At 36.8% G+C, this 16753-nt stretch overlaps 1 protein-coding gene and 1 long non-coding RNA gene across 2 annotated transcripts in view; one reads left to right on the forward strand and one right to left on the reverse strand.

The window, feature by feature from the left end:
* The window catches only part of NEGR1 (neuronal growth regulator 1), an 836678-nt gene that overhangs the window by 72223 nt on the left and 747702 nt on the right, over positions 1 to 16753 (reverse strand). The window lies entirely within an intron of this gene.
* LOC132366956 (uncharacterized) overlaps positions 13880 to 16753 on the forward strand; it is a 52529-nt gene continuing 49655 nt past the window's right edge. Inside the window, exon 1 of the long non-coding RNA XR_009503625.1 lies at positions 13880 to 13969. This is a non-coding gene — a long non-coding RNA (uncharacterized LOC132366956). The remainder of the gene's footprint in view (positions 13970 to 16753) is intronic.

Here is a 16753-nt window from a genome sequence, read left to right on the forward strand (position 1 = left end):
TTGGTGGGAATGTAAATTGGTACACCCACTATGGAGAACAGTATGGAGGTTCCTTAAAAAACTAAAGACAGAGCTACCGTATGATCCAGCAATCCCACTCCTGGGCATATATCTGGAGAAAACCATAATTTGAAAAGATACATGCACCTCAATGTTCATAGCAGCACTATTTACAATAGCCAAGACATGGAAGTAACCTAAATATCCAGTGACAGATGAATGGATAAAGAAGGTGTGGTAAATATATACAAAGGAATATTACTCAGCCATAAAAAAGAATGAAATAATGCCATTTGCAGCAACATGCATGGACCTAGAGATTGGACTAAGTGAAGTAAGTCAGACAGAAAAAGACAAATATCATATGATATCACTTATATGTGGAATCTAAAAATATGATACAAATGAACATATTCATTGTATGTTCTTTTAAAATAAAACCACTTTGTAAACTTTACTGGTAAGAGATGATATAGAATCTTAGACACTGATTTGCTTGATCCTCCCCTCCCCATTTTTTTCCTTTTAAGTATTTATTTGAGAGGCTGCTTTTATAAATATAACTTTTTATTTAAACTGTTTGCCTCTTTTATTTCATTTGCTTGCCTGGTGATGAATTGTTTTTAGTCATTTAGTAGGTAAAAGTTACATTCATGCCATTGGTTTAAAATTTATTGATTTACCTTTTGCTCCTCTCCTTTTTATTTCTGGGCTTTATTTTTCTCACTCTTCCTGTATCCTTATTTTCTAGATACTTGCCTAATCCTGAAGACCAGAAGCCTAATTTCTGTAGCAAATTATAAACCACTGAGCATCAGAACTAATGTACCATCTCATTTCCAGCACTAGGTCTTTTGATATTGATGAAACACTGGATCAAGAGCAATGAAGATTAAACCCCTGCGTATTTTCTAAAGCGCCATTAACTCTTCATACTGATACCTCTATACACTAAATAGCCAAAAGACAGAAACAAAACCCACAACAAAAATAGTTGTCAGCTTTGTTGTTACCAAAGTGGAAACACATAAATATTAAACAACTAGTTTAGGAAACAGTAGGAAAAAGGTATTTTGGGCTGAGTCGCTGAGAAACATCTTACATACATAGAATTTTTTTTAACATGAGAGAACTCATTTTTTCTAAACAAAATGAAACAAACTGTTAGGTGGTGGGAAACAGTGAAGAAAGATATTTACCTAATTCACAAAGTCTCTTATGATTAAAAAATCTTTATACTTGTCAAGAAAGTAATTACTATTTTAAACAAACTGCACTATCAAATGTTATGACAGAAATTTCTATGTTCTGCCTTTCCATTTAAAATTTTCATTTCTTTAGTTTTTCATAGGAATTTGTGCTGTTAGAGGATTTTGAGATACTCATCATGAAATAAAAACGTTTTTATAGATATTATTTTTAAGCCACAAATTACAAGTCTCCAAACCGGACACAAGTTAAGAGCTGTGTTTATCAAGATTTTCTCACTACCTATTTCACATCTGTATTTCCCTGAGTCATTGTGGGCATAACATTAATTCATTGAATCATGTAGTCATTAATTCAACAGATCATTGACAGCTAACTATATATCATCTGCACTAGATGCTGGGGATAAACTTGTGAAAAAAGCACTGCCATGTTATAATTTACATTCTAGTTGAGGAGGGAGAAGGCAATTACATAATGCAAAAATTATTTAGTATAAGTGAGATAAAGAAATAAATTAATCAGGGAAGGGAAATTAAGAGTGGTAGGGTGGGATACAATTAGAAAGAAGGTGGTCAGTGTAGGGCACACCAAGCGGGTGAGCAAAGACTTGAAGTCAATGAGATGCCATGTGGATATCTGGAAGAAGTGTATTCCAGGTAGAGGAATAGCCAGTGTAAAGCTCATGAGATAGAGTCTGTCTGGCATGGCATGTTCTAGCACTAGCACAGAGGCCAGTCTGGTTGAAACACATTGACCAAAGGCAGAAGAGTTAGGAAATGAAGTCAGAGTAATGGCAGAGTGCCAGATCATGTAGGGTTATAAGGTTTTGAGCTTTTACTCCAAGTGAAAGGGACACCTATGGAGAATTTTGAGGAAAGGAATGAGATGACATGACTTATGTTTTAAAAGTTGCAAATAGACTGGGCAGGGGTGGGGACAGCAGTAGCATGGGACCCATTTAGGAGGTTTTGAAGTAATCCATGATAACTGATGATATCAGCATTACATCTTATTCTCTAGAGATTATTGGACTCTAATGAGCCATTTGTTTGTATATATACACACGTAGATTTATGCATATGAATGTATCAAACCTTTAAGGCGGGTATGGCTCATAGGCTTTATCTTCAGTGCCAACTCTCATCTACTGGTCGTGGCTGCCAGGTGTGCTGTGATGAGAAAGAGTCCAAGGCCATATTCAGGCTAAAAGGGAAAGGGTCCCATTGTGAGAGGAGGCGGGGCAGCATGATGTCAGGTATGTGCCAACTCTGTTGAAAGGTAACTGTTGTTAGTGGATTTTAAATAGCCACGACTTTCTTTCTTTTGGCTTAAAACATGTAAAATAAATGAAAGTGCTCAGCATTTAACAGTAATTTCCACAATAGCAGTATCCAAAAGGGTTTCTAAAATGGCACTTTCACTAAGAATTTCCTTCACCTAGATTTCTATTCCTTAGGACTAAAGAGCAAAAATGTATAGATCGTTTTCTATGCTCTGGAAAATAACTGGTATGCTCTTGGGGAGTGTAAACTTTAAAACCATATGGGTTTTTAAGATAAACTGATCAACTATTTTCATATTCTGCTTAATAGGACTTGAATTTTGAGCCTTGACTGAGAACTAGCTTTGCTGACATCAGCCCTCCATTCTGTCTCAGCTTTTTAAGTAGGCTTTATGTTCACCGATTATCATGGCATTTTGAGTAATCTTAAAGTACTCCATTTGGGGACATGGATAAAATACCAGCTAGATGTTGCCCTCTAGTATTAGGATACTTTTCCCTTTCACATAATGTTATATTTTTCATCCTCAGGGTCAGCTAACTTTATTTATTGCTACTGCCTATAACCCTTTAATATATAAGAATCTCCATATACTTCTGTATAAAATAAAGCTTCGAAATTATTTCTTCAAAATAGCAATCATTTGCATTTAGCAGGCAGTGCAAATTTATCTTTCTGTATAATGCTGCTACATCTTAAAAAGGCAATATCATAAATGAGATTATCCCTTCAGAAAGCAATCCCAGACTAAAATAAATCAAGATATGGAAACCTTAGAAAGGCCTTTAATATATTGGATATTACCAGAAAGTGTGTGCAACTCAAATGTTCCAAGACAACAATTTATTGCTGAATTCTCAATGTAGGTTTTTCTTTTAAAAATATATTATCAGCCTCTATCCAATAGTATTAATAATCTCTCATTTTTTCATAGCCTGGAAAATGGGGACAACATTATACAAATTGAAGTCTCCATCCTCTTTATAAGGATGGGGAAACTGAGGCCCAGAGAAGATGACTGATACTCCAAAATGACACAGTTAGTGAACAACAATGACAGGAAACTACTCCTAACTCACGAAGAACTCTTTTCATGATACCACACTGATCTGATCCAAACTTTTCTTATATAAAACTCTCTCCAGCTTTCATGAGAAATCAAACATAACACAATAAACTTTTAATATTTGGAAGTGATAACTGAACTATACTACTTTTTCGACTAATGGAAAGATTCTACAGTGTTTTCTAACAGCAGACATGAAAAGTACTAATTAAATAACTCTCCAAGATTAAGGTTATTCCAGTGAGATGAGGGACAGGATTCTGACCTTGGTAATTTTAGTCTTTGTTTAGTTAGTAGATAATGCTGGGAATAGATGGAGGGGAGAGAGGAGAAAAGACAGAGCCGGAGGTGTGTGTGGGAGGAGATGGAGAAAGGAGGAAAGGCAAGTTCACTGCATCTCTTATCCTCCTCCCTTCTGGCCATGTCTGTTACCCTGTGATTTTCATGGTGAAAGAGAAGAAGGCAAAATTCAACCTATCTCTTTAGGCCTAAGATGAATATGAAAGGATTGGGAGACACCTTTCCTAATGACCCAGCTGATGCTTCAATTATCTTTAGCATATCCCCAAACAAGGTGACATTCAGACTCAAACATAGCCTACTAGGCACAAAACAGGCCTTGCCCTTTTAGTCTCTGGAACCGTTCTATTGCTAATTCAGCTTCTACTGTTAGAAGCTTGGTTTTTAATGGAATATCTTTCTGAGGGTATGTTATGTGAGTCCCACACAGACATTTCAGGGTTCGGGGTCTTTTATTTTTCCTAAATGCAAACCAAGTAAGAGCTAGAGATAAAAACATGTATGCTGATATTTGTAAAGTATTTAGCACAGTTCTGGTAACAGTAACAAGTCAATAAATGCCATTAATAATAATAATATTAACAATGCTTTAAATTATAATTAACAATGCTATTATTCCTCTTTTTATTAGGTAAAATCATACCATCTCTAACATCTTTAGATGTTTTTTCGCCATGATGCTCTATACAACAGTTGAGATATTGGTCAGACAAAAGACTGATTTGACTTGATTGTCCAAAACAGCAAGGTGATTTAGAAGTTAGAAAGGTGTTGACCACTTCGACTCCATATAGAAGCAGAAAAATGAAGAAGAAACAGAATACAGAGAAATTTTTTGCACCTCTTAAGTGGTTGAAAAATGAAAGAAGATCTATCTTAAAAACATCCAGTCTTTCCTTTATAAGACCACATCACATTTTCAGGGAGTAATCCCTAGTAATCATTTTGAGAGCCCAGCAGAGCAATATCAGGAATGTTCTCGATGAAATAGTCCTACATAGTATTGCTTTGTCTAATGCCACAATAACATCTGAAAATTCACACTCCTCTTCACCTACTAAGGGACTACTTTCTTTTCTCTTTTCCTCACTGCTGTCTCCCAGGCAGATGATTTTAGTATAATTTCTGTAACTACTCAAGAGCTCTCTCCTCGTGTGTATTTTATTCTCTGAACCCTTTTAGGTTATAGCCCTTCTGATTATTTTCGGTCCCAGAGTTTCATGCCTTTTACACATTGTTATTCTAAATTCCACAAGTCACTTATTTGCTCATAATCCAGGTCTTTCAAACCCTTTTGAGTTTGCACACTCTTTTCCACACTATTTGCCCCCATTTTTGTAACATTAGCCAAATTGAATATAAAAGCTGCCCAGGATGGTTCAAAATGAAAAAAATGAGCTAGGTGAGGAGTAAATAATACTGATTTACAAATGACAAAAGTTTTGCTCAAAAACTTTGCTTATAGTGTAAATAGTTTGTTCTGATGCCTACATACTCTAGCATCCAGTAAAACAAACAAATAAAAATACAATATTTTGGTAAAAATGGGCAAAAGTTTCCTTTTGTAAGCAAATGCACTTTTCCTTGAAATTTAAGAAGTCATATTTGCATATTAATTTTCTTTACAATGTAATAAATTTGCAGCAACCAAATTCTATTTGAAATCCACATTTTCTAAAACATGCTAATGATGTGGTAAATAGAACAGATTAGCTTACTTGGCATTTTTTTCCAACAACTGTCTGACGTGTTTTCTTGTACTGCAGAGGCTGGAAAGCTAAAAGTGACATTCTCTGACTCCTTTGGAATTAGGTTTCAAGACATGATTTATATTCCAAAACTCAAATGTATATGCTCAAGACTGAAATTCAGAACTTAATTTAACAGATAGGGAGGAAGTGGGATGTGAATCCCTTTTGCTCCTAAGAAACTCAGTAGGAATGATGTGGTTCTGGAGTTCAGTGTCGGCTGCTTCCAGCTGATCTCAAGATTCCAATTAAGCAAGATTTTTCCAGAAGCAATAGTTTTGTGATAGACTTCCTGAATTCTGCAGCTTCCTGACCTTTGCTAGTACAGCAGTTTCCTTGGTGGAAAGGTATACTATGTTCTGGCAGCCAATCCTGGAGGCCAGCCTAGATCCTGTTACTGTAGCCTTTTCAAACAATCTTTCAGCCTAATTCCCTGTAAAAAGTCACTTTCTGCTTATGAGTCTAGAGCAGTTTTTTCAATAGAACTCTCACTGATTCAAGTCTGAGGCCTTGAAATTGGGATTTGAAGTACTGAATGTTCTTGAATCATCTCCAAATTTACCATTTCATTCCTCCAGAGTCCACTCTTTTCCCAAACATTGCCATAATTTTTTACCTATGTTGTCATTCAGTAACTCACAGAAACAGATTCTTCATCAATTATTGGCTAAATTAACCAAATATTTTTATTTTTCTGCCACCATGTACCATGAACTACTTGCATCCCTTCTTCTATTATGAACAGATTTCCTCTGATTTTAAACATAAACCATTCAGATAATGTATCCCAGATTCCTATCTTTGAGTGTTGCCTGCAACCAGAAAGATTATATCATTCATGATTCAATAAAATTAGAGAGATTTTTTTCCCCCACAAAGATCATATGGTATAATAAAAAAGACTGTAAAATTTGGAAACAAGTGGATCTAGACGTGAAAACTGGCTCCACCATTTTACTTATTATTGGTGCGACTTTGGAATAATTATTTAACCTTTTATTTTATAAATAAATTAAAATAAATAAATTTTAAAAATTATTTTTAAAAAACCCTTGCCACTTCTACCTACCATTTTTATTTGCAGAGTGCATTACAAAAAGAAAAGGTTCATAAAAGCAAAGTAGGTGGTCAATTATTGAGAATGTTAGTGTGGCTTTAGACAAGTACCAGCCAGTGGAACTCTTTGTGATGGAAGTGTTGTGCTGTCCCATACAGGAACCACTAACTGTGTGACTGAAGAAGTCCATTTTTAACAGTATTTGATTTTAATTAATTTAAATTTAAGTAGCCACATGTGGCTTGTAGCTACCATATTGGACAGCTCAGAAGACTATTAAGATTAAAAGAACCATGGAATTTGCTCAATTGCACTTCCAGATAATTTCATGAATTAACTCACCCTGAATCATCAAGAAACAATTAATTAGTGGTTAAGAGCACAGGCACTGAGGCCAGATACCTGGGTTCACATCTGACATCTGTATAGTTGGTCTAGAGCAAGTTATGTTACCAATCTCTCTGTAATTTAGTTTCCTCCTTTATATGATGGAGTTAAAGAATACTGCCTACCGCTTAGGGTGTTTATGACAATTAAATGATTTAGTGTATTCAGTGTGCTTAGAATATTGCCTTCTGCCATTAGTAGTACTAATAATAATGCTTAGGCATTCTGTACTGAAAGAAGATAACCTATTCTGGAAGGAAAATTGTAAGAGTTAGAGTTTCCTTCAGGGTAGCTATAAAAATGTTATCCATCACAGCCAGTGTGGCATCACTTGTATCTCTAGAGATCTTTTTTGTTGTTGAATTTTCGAATTTTATTTTATTTATTTTTTTGTACAGCAGGTTCTTATTAGTTATCCATTTTATACATATTAGTGTATACATGTCAATCCTAATCTCCCAGTTCATCCCACCACCCCACCCCCACCACTTTCCCCCCTTGGTGTCCATACGTTTGCTCTCTACATCTGTGTCTCAATTTCTGCCCTATAAACTGGTTCATCTGTACCATTTTTCTAGGTTCCACATATATGCGTTAATATACGATATTTGTTTTTCTCTTTCTGACTTACTTCACTCTGTATGACAGTCTCTAAATCCATCTCTGTCTCTACAAATGACCCAATTTTGTTCCTTTTTATGGCTGAGTAATATTCCATTGTGTATATGTACCACAACTTCTTTATCCATTTGTCTGTCGATGGGCATTTAGGTTGCTTCCATGTCCTGGCGATTGTAAATAGTGCTGCAATGAACATTGGGGTGCATGTGTCTTTTTGAATTATGGTTTTCTCTGGGTATATGCCCAGTAGTGGGATTGCTGGGTCATATGGTAATTCTATTTTTCATTTTTTTAAAATTAATTAATTAATTTAATTTATTTATTTTTGGCTCCATTGGGTCTTCCTTGCTGCATGTGTGCTTTTTCTAGTTGCGGCAAGCGGGGGCTACTCTTCATTGTGGTGCGTGGGCTTCTCATTGCGGTGGCTTCTCTTGTTGCGGAGCACAGGCTCTAGGCATGCGGACTTCCATAGTTGTGGCACGCAGGCTCTAGAGCGCAGGCTCAGTAGTTGTGGCACACGAGCTTTGTTGCTCCGCGGCATGTGGGAACTTCCCGGACCAGGGCTTGGACCCTTGTCCCCTGCATTGGCAGGCTGATTCTTAACCACTGTGCCACCAGGGAAGCCCTATTTTTCATTTTTTAAGGAACCTCCATACTGTTCTCCATAGGGGCTGCATCAATTTACACTCCCACCAACAGTGCAAGAGCATTCTCTTTTCTCCTAACCGTCTCCAGCATTTGTTGTTTGTAGATTATCTGATGATGCCCATTCTAACTGGTGTGAGGTGATACCTCATTGTAGTTTTGATTTGCATTTCTCTACTAATTAGTGATGTTGAGCAGCTTTTCATGTGCTTCTTGGCCATCTGTATGTCTTCTTTGGAGAAATGTCTATTTAAGTCTTCTGCCCATTTTTGGATTGGGTTGTTTGTTTTTTTAATATTGAGCTACATGAGCTGTTTATATATTTTGGAGATTAATCCTTTGTCAGTTGATTCGTTTGGAAATATTTTCTCCCATTCTGAGGGTTGTCTTTTCGTCTTGTTTGTAGTTTCCTTTGCTGTGCAAAAGCTTTTAAGTTTCCTTAGGTCCAATTTGTTTATTTTGTTTTCATTTCCATTACTCTAGGAGGTGGATCAAAAAAGATCTTGCTGTGATTTATGTCAAACAGTGTTCTTCCTATGTTTTCCTCGAAGAGTTTTATAGTGTCTGGTCTTACATTTAGGTCTCTAACCCATTTTGAGTTTATTTTTGTGTATGGTGTTAGGAAGTGTTCTAATATCATTCTTTTACATGTAGCTTTCCAGTTTTCCCAGCACCACTTATTGAAGAGACTGTCTTTTCTCCATTGTATATCCTTGCATCCTTTGTCATAGATTAGTTGACCATAGGTGTGTGGGTTTATCTCTGGGCTTTCTATCCTGTTCCATTGATCTGTATTTCTATTTTTGTGCCAGAACCATATTGTCTTGATTACTGTAGCTTTGTAGTACAGTCTGAAGTCAGGGAGTCGGATTCCTCCCACTCCATTTTTTTCCCTCAAGACCGCTTTGTCTATTCGGGGTCTTTTGTGTCTCCATACAAATTTTAAGATGATTTGTTCTAGTTCTGTAAAAAATGCCATTGGTAATTTGATAGGGATTGCATTGAATCTGTAGATTGCTTTGGGTAGTATAGTCATTTTCACAATATTGATTCTTCCAATCCAAGAACATGGTACATCTCTCCATCTGTTGGTATCATCTTTAATTTCTTTCATCAGTGTCTTATACTTTCCTGCATATAGGTCTTGTGTCTCCCTAGGTAGGTTTATTCCTAGGTATTTTATTCTTTTTGTTGCAATGGTAAATGGGAGTGTTTCCTTAATTTCTCTTCCAGCTTTTTCATCATTAGTGTATAGGAATGCAAGAGATTTCTGTGCATTAATTTTGTATCATGCAACTTTACCAAATTCATTGATTAGCTCAGTAGTTCTCTGGTAGCATCTTTAGGATTCTCTCTATATAGTGTCATGTCATCTGCAAACAGTGACAGCTTTACTTCTTCTTTTCCGATTTGGATTCCTTTTATTTCTTTTTCTTCTCTGATTGCCATGGCTAGGACTTCCAAATCTATGTTGAATAATAGTGGTGAGAGTGGACATCCTTGTCTTTTCCTGATCTTAGAGGAAATACTTTCAGTTTTTCACCATTGACTATGATGTTTGCTGTGGATTTGTCGTATATGGCCTTTATTATGTTGAGGTAGGTTCCCTCTATGCCAACTTTCTGGAGAGTTTTTATCATAAATGGGTGTTGAATTTTGTCAAAAGCTTTTTCTGCATCTATTGAGATGATCATATGGTTTTTCTCCTTCAATTTGTCAATATGGTGTATCACATTGATTGATTTGCATATACTGAAGAATCCTTGCATCCCTGGGATAAATCCCTCTTGATCATGGTGTATGATCCTTTTAATGTGTTGTTGGATTCTGTTTGCTAGTATTTTCTTGAGGATATTTTCATCTATATTCATCAGTGGAATTGGTCTATAATTTTGTTTTTTTGTAGTATCTTTGTCTGGTTTTGGTATCAGAGTGATGGTGGCCTCATAGATTGAGTTTGGGAGTATTCCTTCCCCTGCAATTTTTTGGAAGAGTTTGAGAAGGATGGATGTTAGCTCTTCTCTAAATGTTTGATAGAATTCACCTGTGAAGCCATCTGGTCCTGGATTTTTGTTTGTTGGAAGATGTTTAATCACAGTTTCAATTTCATTACTCATGATTGGTCTGTTCATATTTTCTGTTTCTTCCTGGTTCAGTCTTTGAAGGTTATATCTCTCTAAAAATTTGTCCATTTCTTCCAGGCTGTCCATTTTATTGGCATAGAGTTGCTTGTAGTAGTCTCAGGATGTTTTGTATTTCTGCAGTGTCTGTTGTAACTTCTTTTTCATTTCTAATTTTATTGACTAAAGTCCTCTCCCTCTTTTTCTTGATGAGTCTGGCTAATGGTTTATCAATTTTGTTTATCTTCTCAAAGAACCAGCTTTTAGTTTTATTGATCTTTGCTATTGTTTTCTTTGTTTCTATTTCATTTATTTCTGCTCTGATCTTTATGATTTCTTTCCTTCTACTAACTTTGGGTTTTGTTTGTTCTTTCTCTAGTTGCTTTAGGTGTAAGGTTAGATTGTTTTTGAGATGTTTGTTGTTTCTTGAGGTAGGACTGTATTGCTATAAACTTCCCTCTTAGAATTGCTTTTGCTGCATCCCATAGGTTTTGGGTCAGCGTGTTTTCATTGTCATTTGTCTCTAGGTATTTTTTGATTTCCTCTTTGATTTCTTCAGTGATCTCTTGCTTATTTAGTAACGTAGTGTTTAGCCTCCATGTGTTTTGTGTTTTTTACGTTTTTTTCACTGTAATTCATTTCTAATCTCATAGTGTTGTGGTCAGAAAAGATGCTTGATATGATTTCAATTTTCTTAAATTTATTGAGGCTTGATTTGTGACCCAAGATGTGATCTATCCTGGAGAATGTTCCATGCACACTTGAGAAGAAAGCGTAATCTGCTGTTTTTGGGTGGAATGTTGTATAAATATCAATTAAATCTATGTGGTCTATTGTGTCATTTAAAGCTTGTGTTTCCTTATTAGTTTTCTGTTTGGATGATCTGTCCATTGGTGTAAGTGAGGTGTTAAAGTCCCCCACTATTATTGTGTTACTGTTGATTTCCTCTTTTATAGCTGTTAGCAGTTGCCTTATGTATTGAGGTGCTCCTATGTTGGGTGCATCTATATTTATAATTGTTGTATCTTCTTCTTGGGTTGATCCCTTGATCATTATGTAGTGTCCTTCCTTGTCTCTTGTAACATTCTTTATTTTAAAGTCTATTTTATCTGATATGAGTATTGCTACTCCAGCATTCTGTTGATTTCCATTTGCATGGAATATCTTTTTCTATCCCCTTACTTTCAGTCTATATGTGTCCCTAGGTCTGAAGTGGGTTTCTTGTAGATAGCTTATATATGGGTCTTGTTTTTGTATCCATTCAGCAAGCCTGTGTCTTTTGGTTGGAGCATTTAATCCATTCACGTTTTAGGTAATTATTGATATGTATGTTCCTATGACCATTTTCTTAATTGTTTTGGGTTTGTTTTTGTAGGTCCTTTTCTTCTCTTGTGTTTCCCATCTACATAAGTTCCTTTAGCATTTGTTGTAGAGCTGGTTTGGTGGTGCTGAATTCTTTTACCTTTTGCTTGTCTGTAAAGCTTTTGATTTCTCCATCAAATCTGAATGAGATCCTTGCCGGGTAGAGTAATCTTGGTTGTAGGTTCTTCCTTTCATCACGTGAAATATGTCATGCCACTCCCTTCTGGCTTATAGAGTTTCTGCTGAGAAATCAGCTGTTAACCTTATGGGAGTTCCCTTGTATGTTATTTGTCATTTTTCCTTTGCTGCTTTCAAAAATTTTTCTTTGTCTTTAATTTTTGCCAGTTTGATTACTATGTGTCTTGGCGTGTATCTCCTTGGGTTTATCCTGTATGGGACTCTCTGCACTTCCTGGACTTAGGTGGCTATTTCCTTTCCTATGTCAGGGAAGTTTTCAACTAGAATCTCTTCAAATATTTTCTCTGGTCTTTTCTCTCTCTCTTCTCCTTCTGGGACCCCTTTGATGTGAATGTTTTTGCATTTATTGTTGTCCCAGAGGTCTCTTAAGCTGTCTTCATTTCTTTTCTTTCTTTTTTCTTTATTCTGTTCCACAGCAGTGAATTCCACCATTCTGTCTTCCAGGTCACTTATCTCTTCTTTTGCCTCAGTTCTTCTGCTATTGATTCCTTCTAGTGTATTTTTCATTTCAGTTATTGTATTGTTCATCTCTGTTTGTTCTTTAATTCTTCTAGGTCTTTGTTAAACATTTCTTGCATCTTCTCCATCTTTGCCTCCATTCTTTTTCCGAGGTCCTGGATCATCTTCACTATCATTATTCTGAATTCTTTTTCGGGAAGGTTGCCTATCTCCACTTCATTTAGTTGTTTTTCTGGTGTTTTATCTTGTTCCTTCATCTGGTACATAGCTCTCTGCCTTTTCATCTTGTCTGTCTTTCTGTGAATGTGGTGTTTTTTCCACAGGCTGCAGGATTGTAGTTCTTCTTGCTTCTGCTGTCTGCCCTCTGGTGGATGAGGTTATCTAAGAGGCTTGTGCAAGTTTCCTGATAGGAGGGACTGGTGGTGGGTAGAGCTGGCCGTTGCTCTGGTAGGCAGAACTCAGTAAAACTTTAATTTGCTTGTCTGCTGATAGGTGGGGCTGGGTTCCCTCCCCGTTGGTTGTTTGGTCCGAGGCAACCCAACACTGGAGCCTACCCGGGCTCTTTGGTGGGGCTAATGGCAGACTCTGGGAGGGCTCACGCCAAGGAGTACTTCCCAGAACTTCTGCTGCCAGTGTCCTTGTCCTCACGGTGAGACACAGCCACCCCCACCCCTGCAGGAGACCCTCCAACACTAGCAGGTAGGTTTGGTTCAGTCTCTGTGAGGTCACTGCTCCTTCCCCTGGGTGCCTATGCACACACTACTTTGTGTGTGCCCTCCAAGAGTGGAGTCTCCGTTTCCCCCAGACCTGTCGAAGTCCTGCAACCAAATCCCTCTAGCCTTCAATGTCTGATTCTCTAGGAATTCCTCCTCCCATTGCCGGACCCCTACGTCGGGAAGCCTGACGTTGGCTCAGAACCTTCACTCCAGTGGGTGGACTTCTGTGGTATTAGTGTTCTCCAGTTTGTGAGTCACCCACCCAGCAGTTATGGGATTTTATTTTATTGTGATTGCGCCCCTCCTACCGTCTCATTGTGGCTTCTCCTTTGTCTTTGGATTATCTTATTTGGTGAGTCCCAGTGTCTTCCTTTCGACGATTGTTCAGCAGTTAGTTGTGATTCCAGTGCTCTCGCAAGAGGGAGTGAGAGCACGTCCTTCTACTCCTCCATCTTGAACCAATCTCCTATTTAACATTTTTGAGTCTATTTCCTGAAATTCAAATGCTTCACAGAGTCCTTGTGATGATTAAATGAGAAATACATGCACATGAACATAGCACATGTTTTTCCTATTGGAGAATGACTACTTCTCCTTTGGATGTAGCTTTGTTTACAGAAGTATTAAAGGTAAACATGTTCTAGAATATAAGCCAAAGGAGGTAAGTATTTCCTTTGTCTGTCTCAGGCTACATAAGGAACATGTCCAGTGACCTAAGTTCAGTGAATCAGAAGCTCCTCCATGACATTTGAAACCCCCCAGGGAGATTGGAGGTTATTCATTAAAGAGACCAAGGTAAGTCCTGCCCAGACAGTTTCATGCTGAGTTTCCAGTTTCCTAATTCTTGGCTCTCAAGTATTTCCTGCTCCTGGTCTATTCTCAGGCCTGGTTCCCCAGTCTCTTACTGATGTCATTAGCTCCTAAAATACCTTTTCAATAAATTACTTCTTATTTAAATTCTTCATAGTTTGCTTCTGTTGTTTCCTATAAAGAATACTGATTGATAGAGTACTACTTTTCTATTCCATAAAAGATGAAACTAAGCCACAGAAAGATTGTGTTACTAATCCAAAGTCACAAAGCTAGTAAGTAGTGAAGCCATGATTAAAATTGGGTCTTTCAGAATGCAAAACCCTAGTAAAAGCTGTTTTTTCTGCTTAAACAGAGCTGTCTCACTAAGCCCAAATTTGTCTAACTGGCTTTATTTCCCTGGAGTATACCCAGGATGCTCCCATTAAAGACAATTTGAGTTACTTTAAAATAGGAAGGGCAGAAAACACAAGCCCATACAGTTGTAAAGGAGAAGGATTTCCTGTATTGCTTTCAATTCATCATATCTTGGCACCAAAATGGGATAAAGCTGAAATGATTGCACTTTCTGGAGAGAAAAACAGCCCTTCACCTTCAAATAAAGCAATAACCTTATGTTAATCCATGATTTAAACTGAATCACATTATTACTTAAGTACTAATCTATATAACCCAGTTAAAATTTAAATGTATGACTCAGAGTTTGAACAGATGAACGCTATGTATTGTTCTTTATATTATAAAGTAATCTTGGAAATGTCAATGTGATGTCTATTGCAGATACTGATAAATTTCTTGCTCTTAAATAATGATATATTATTTTCTAAATGATTCTTTTGTAAGACTGTGTTCTTTTTGTTTATACCAAGATTGTATCATATCCAGCCAAAGGTGACAATGACCATTATATATTTGTTTCGATTTTTAAATACAAATTTAGAACATTTGTTACCAACCTAACTGAAACTGAAATTGCATTATTCTTATTCAAATAATGTTCATGACAATAGGATGCAATGTGCATGGCCAATGACATTCTTCAAAAAAAACGTGAGATGCACAGTGTGACCTAAATGAGCATTGTTTCTCCAACTTTTCACTGATCTGTTTTATCTTCTAGAACAACATTTATAGATATATAATGTAACCCCCATTAGCCTCAACCAGTCTAGGTAATGTAGTTCCACTTGTGTGTGATAGGTTTAAGAAGGGACTTGTGACAGTTTTGGCAATGACTGAGTCACATCTTAGCAATGACTGAGTCACATCTTAGCAATGACATGTGAAGGGAAGGCAGCCATGGGATTTGGGGAAATGTTTCCTCACAGATGAAAAGAAACACAGAGAAGAAATGGCTCCTTTTCTTCCTTTGCACATGGATGTGTTTACATGGAAAGCCTGGAACTGCAGCAGTCAACCTGTGATGATAAGGGCCGTTAGCCCAACACAGAGCAGAATTAATGGAGAGAGCATAATCTTTGAGTCATTGAATTAACTAACTCTGGAGCTGCTTTCTTGTTATGTGAAATAATAATGTTTCCTTATTGTTTAAGGAACTTTGACTTGGTGTTTTCTTTTACATGCAGCCCAAAGCACCCTAAATTATACATGGAGCAAGTATTTCACAGAAGATCTCAGTACATTGACTGGCTCAAAGCAAGTGTTCAAGTAGTATTTATTAAATAAACAATGAATGCAAGGAAGTTAACATTATCTGGGACTTACAGATTGAGGAAACATTAAGAAATCCATATTTATTTGGGCTAAGGATGATAATAATAGAGAGTGACTACAAGGAAATAATGGATATAAAGTAAGTGGTATGATGGGGGAAAAGACAGGAAAAGGTACATTTTAAAACCTCTAGTGACCACCTCAGGGTTTGACCCTTTTTTCTTGAAGTGAAAACATGAATTCACAGCAGAGTGTTTTTCTCACCCTCCATCCTAGTGTGGATAGCATTCAATCCTTTCATAGCAAAGGTCAGCCCCTCCACATTTCTAGAACCATACTAGCAAACTTTCTCTCATTCCCAAAGGGCTATAGTTTCAAAATAGAAAAATAGGACAGCCACCAAATGCATAAAGTATAAACAAAACAAAAACAAAAACGAAAACAAAACGGAAGAATGTGCTTATTGGCTTTTCCTTCTATCAGCATTCTAGGAGACACTTGTCTCTTGAAGGCTCATTTAATTGGGCATGGAGAAAATACAAACTGAAATGCAAGGAAGAGTTTCAGATGAGGGAAGAAGGTACAGACAGCACTGAAGAGAGAACCTATCTGGCTCTGTAAGTGTCCCTGAGGCACATGGTACATTTTCCTTCTAATGAAAAGTTCTAAACCATTTACAATAGTGTCAATATCTCTTGAAAATTATCCATTAAGCCTTTACTGAAAAAACACAAAAGCCTTTTCTCCAACCTCATTATCAAGACCTCATAATCAGCCAGGCCTTTGATCTTGAAACTCTCACTTTCAAGTATCCATAACAATGCACGACCCTGATCTTTCTCCTGTTTCTCCAACTCCTAGACTCCTAATTCAGAAAATTTCCCCTCTCTTCTCCAAGCAGTCAGCCCTCTCTTGCTATTTTTTTCTCCATATGCACTTACAGTTTTTATATTTAAGTAATTTAATACCAGAATATTTACTGGAAATGTGCTACACACAAAACTGGTTTGGTAAAATAAAAGAATATATGAAACTTTGACCCCATTCTTAAGAATCTCAAAATCAAGTTTAGGAGACAGATACTTAAGTAGTTCT

This window comes from Balaenoptera ricei, chromosome 1 (assembly GCF_028023285.1).
Source record: "Balaenoptera ricei isolate mBalRic1 chromosome 1, mBalRic1.hap2, whole genome shotgun sequence".
In the NCBI taxonomy this organism is placed as follows: Eukaryota; Metazoa; Chordata; class Mammalia; order Artiodactyla; family Balaenopteridae; genus Balaenoptera; species Balaenoptera ricei.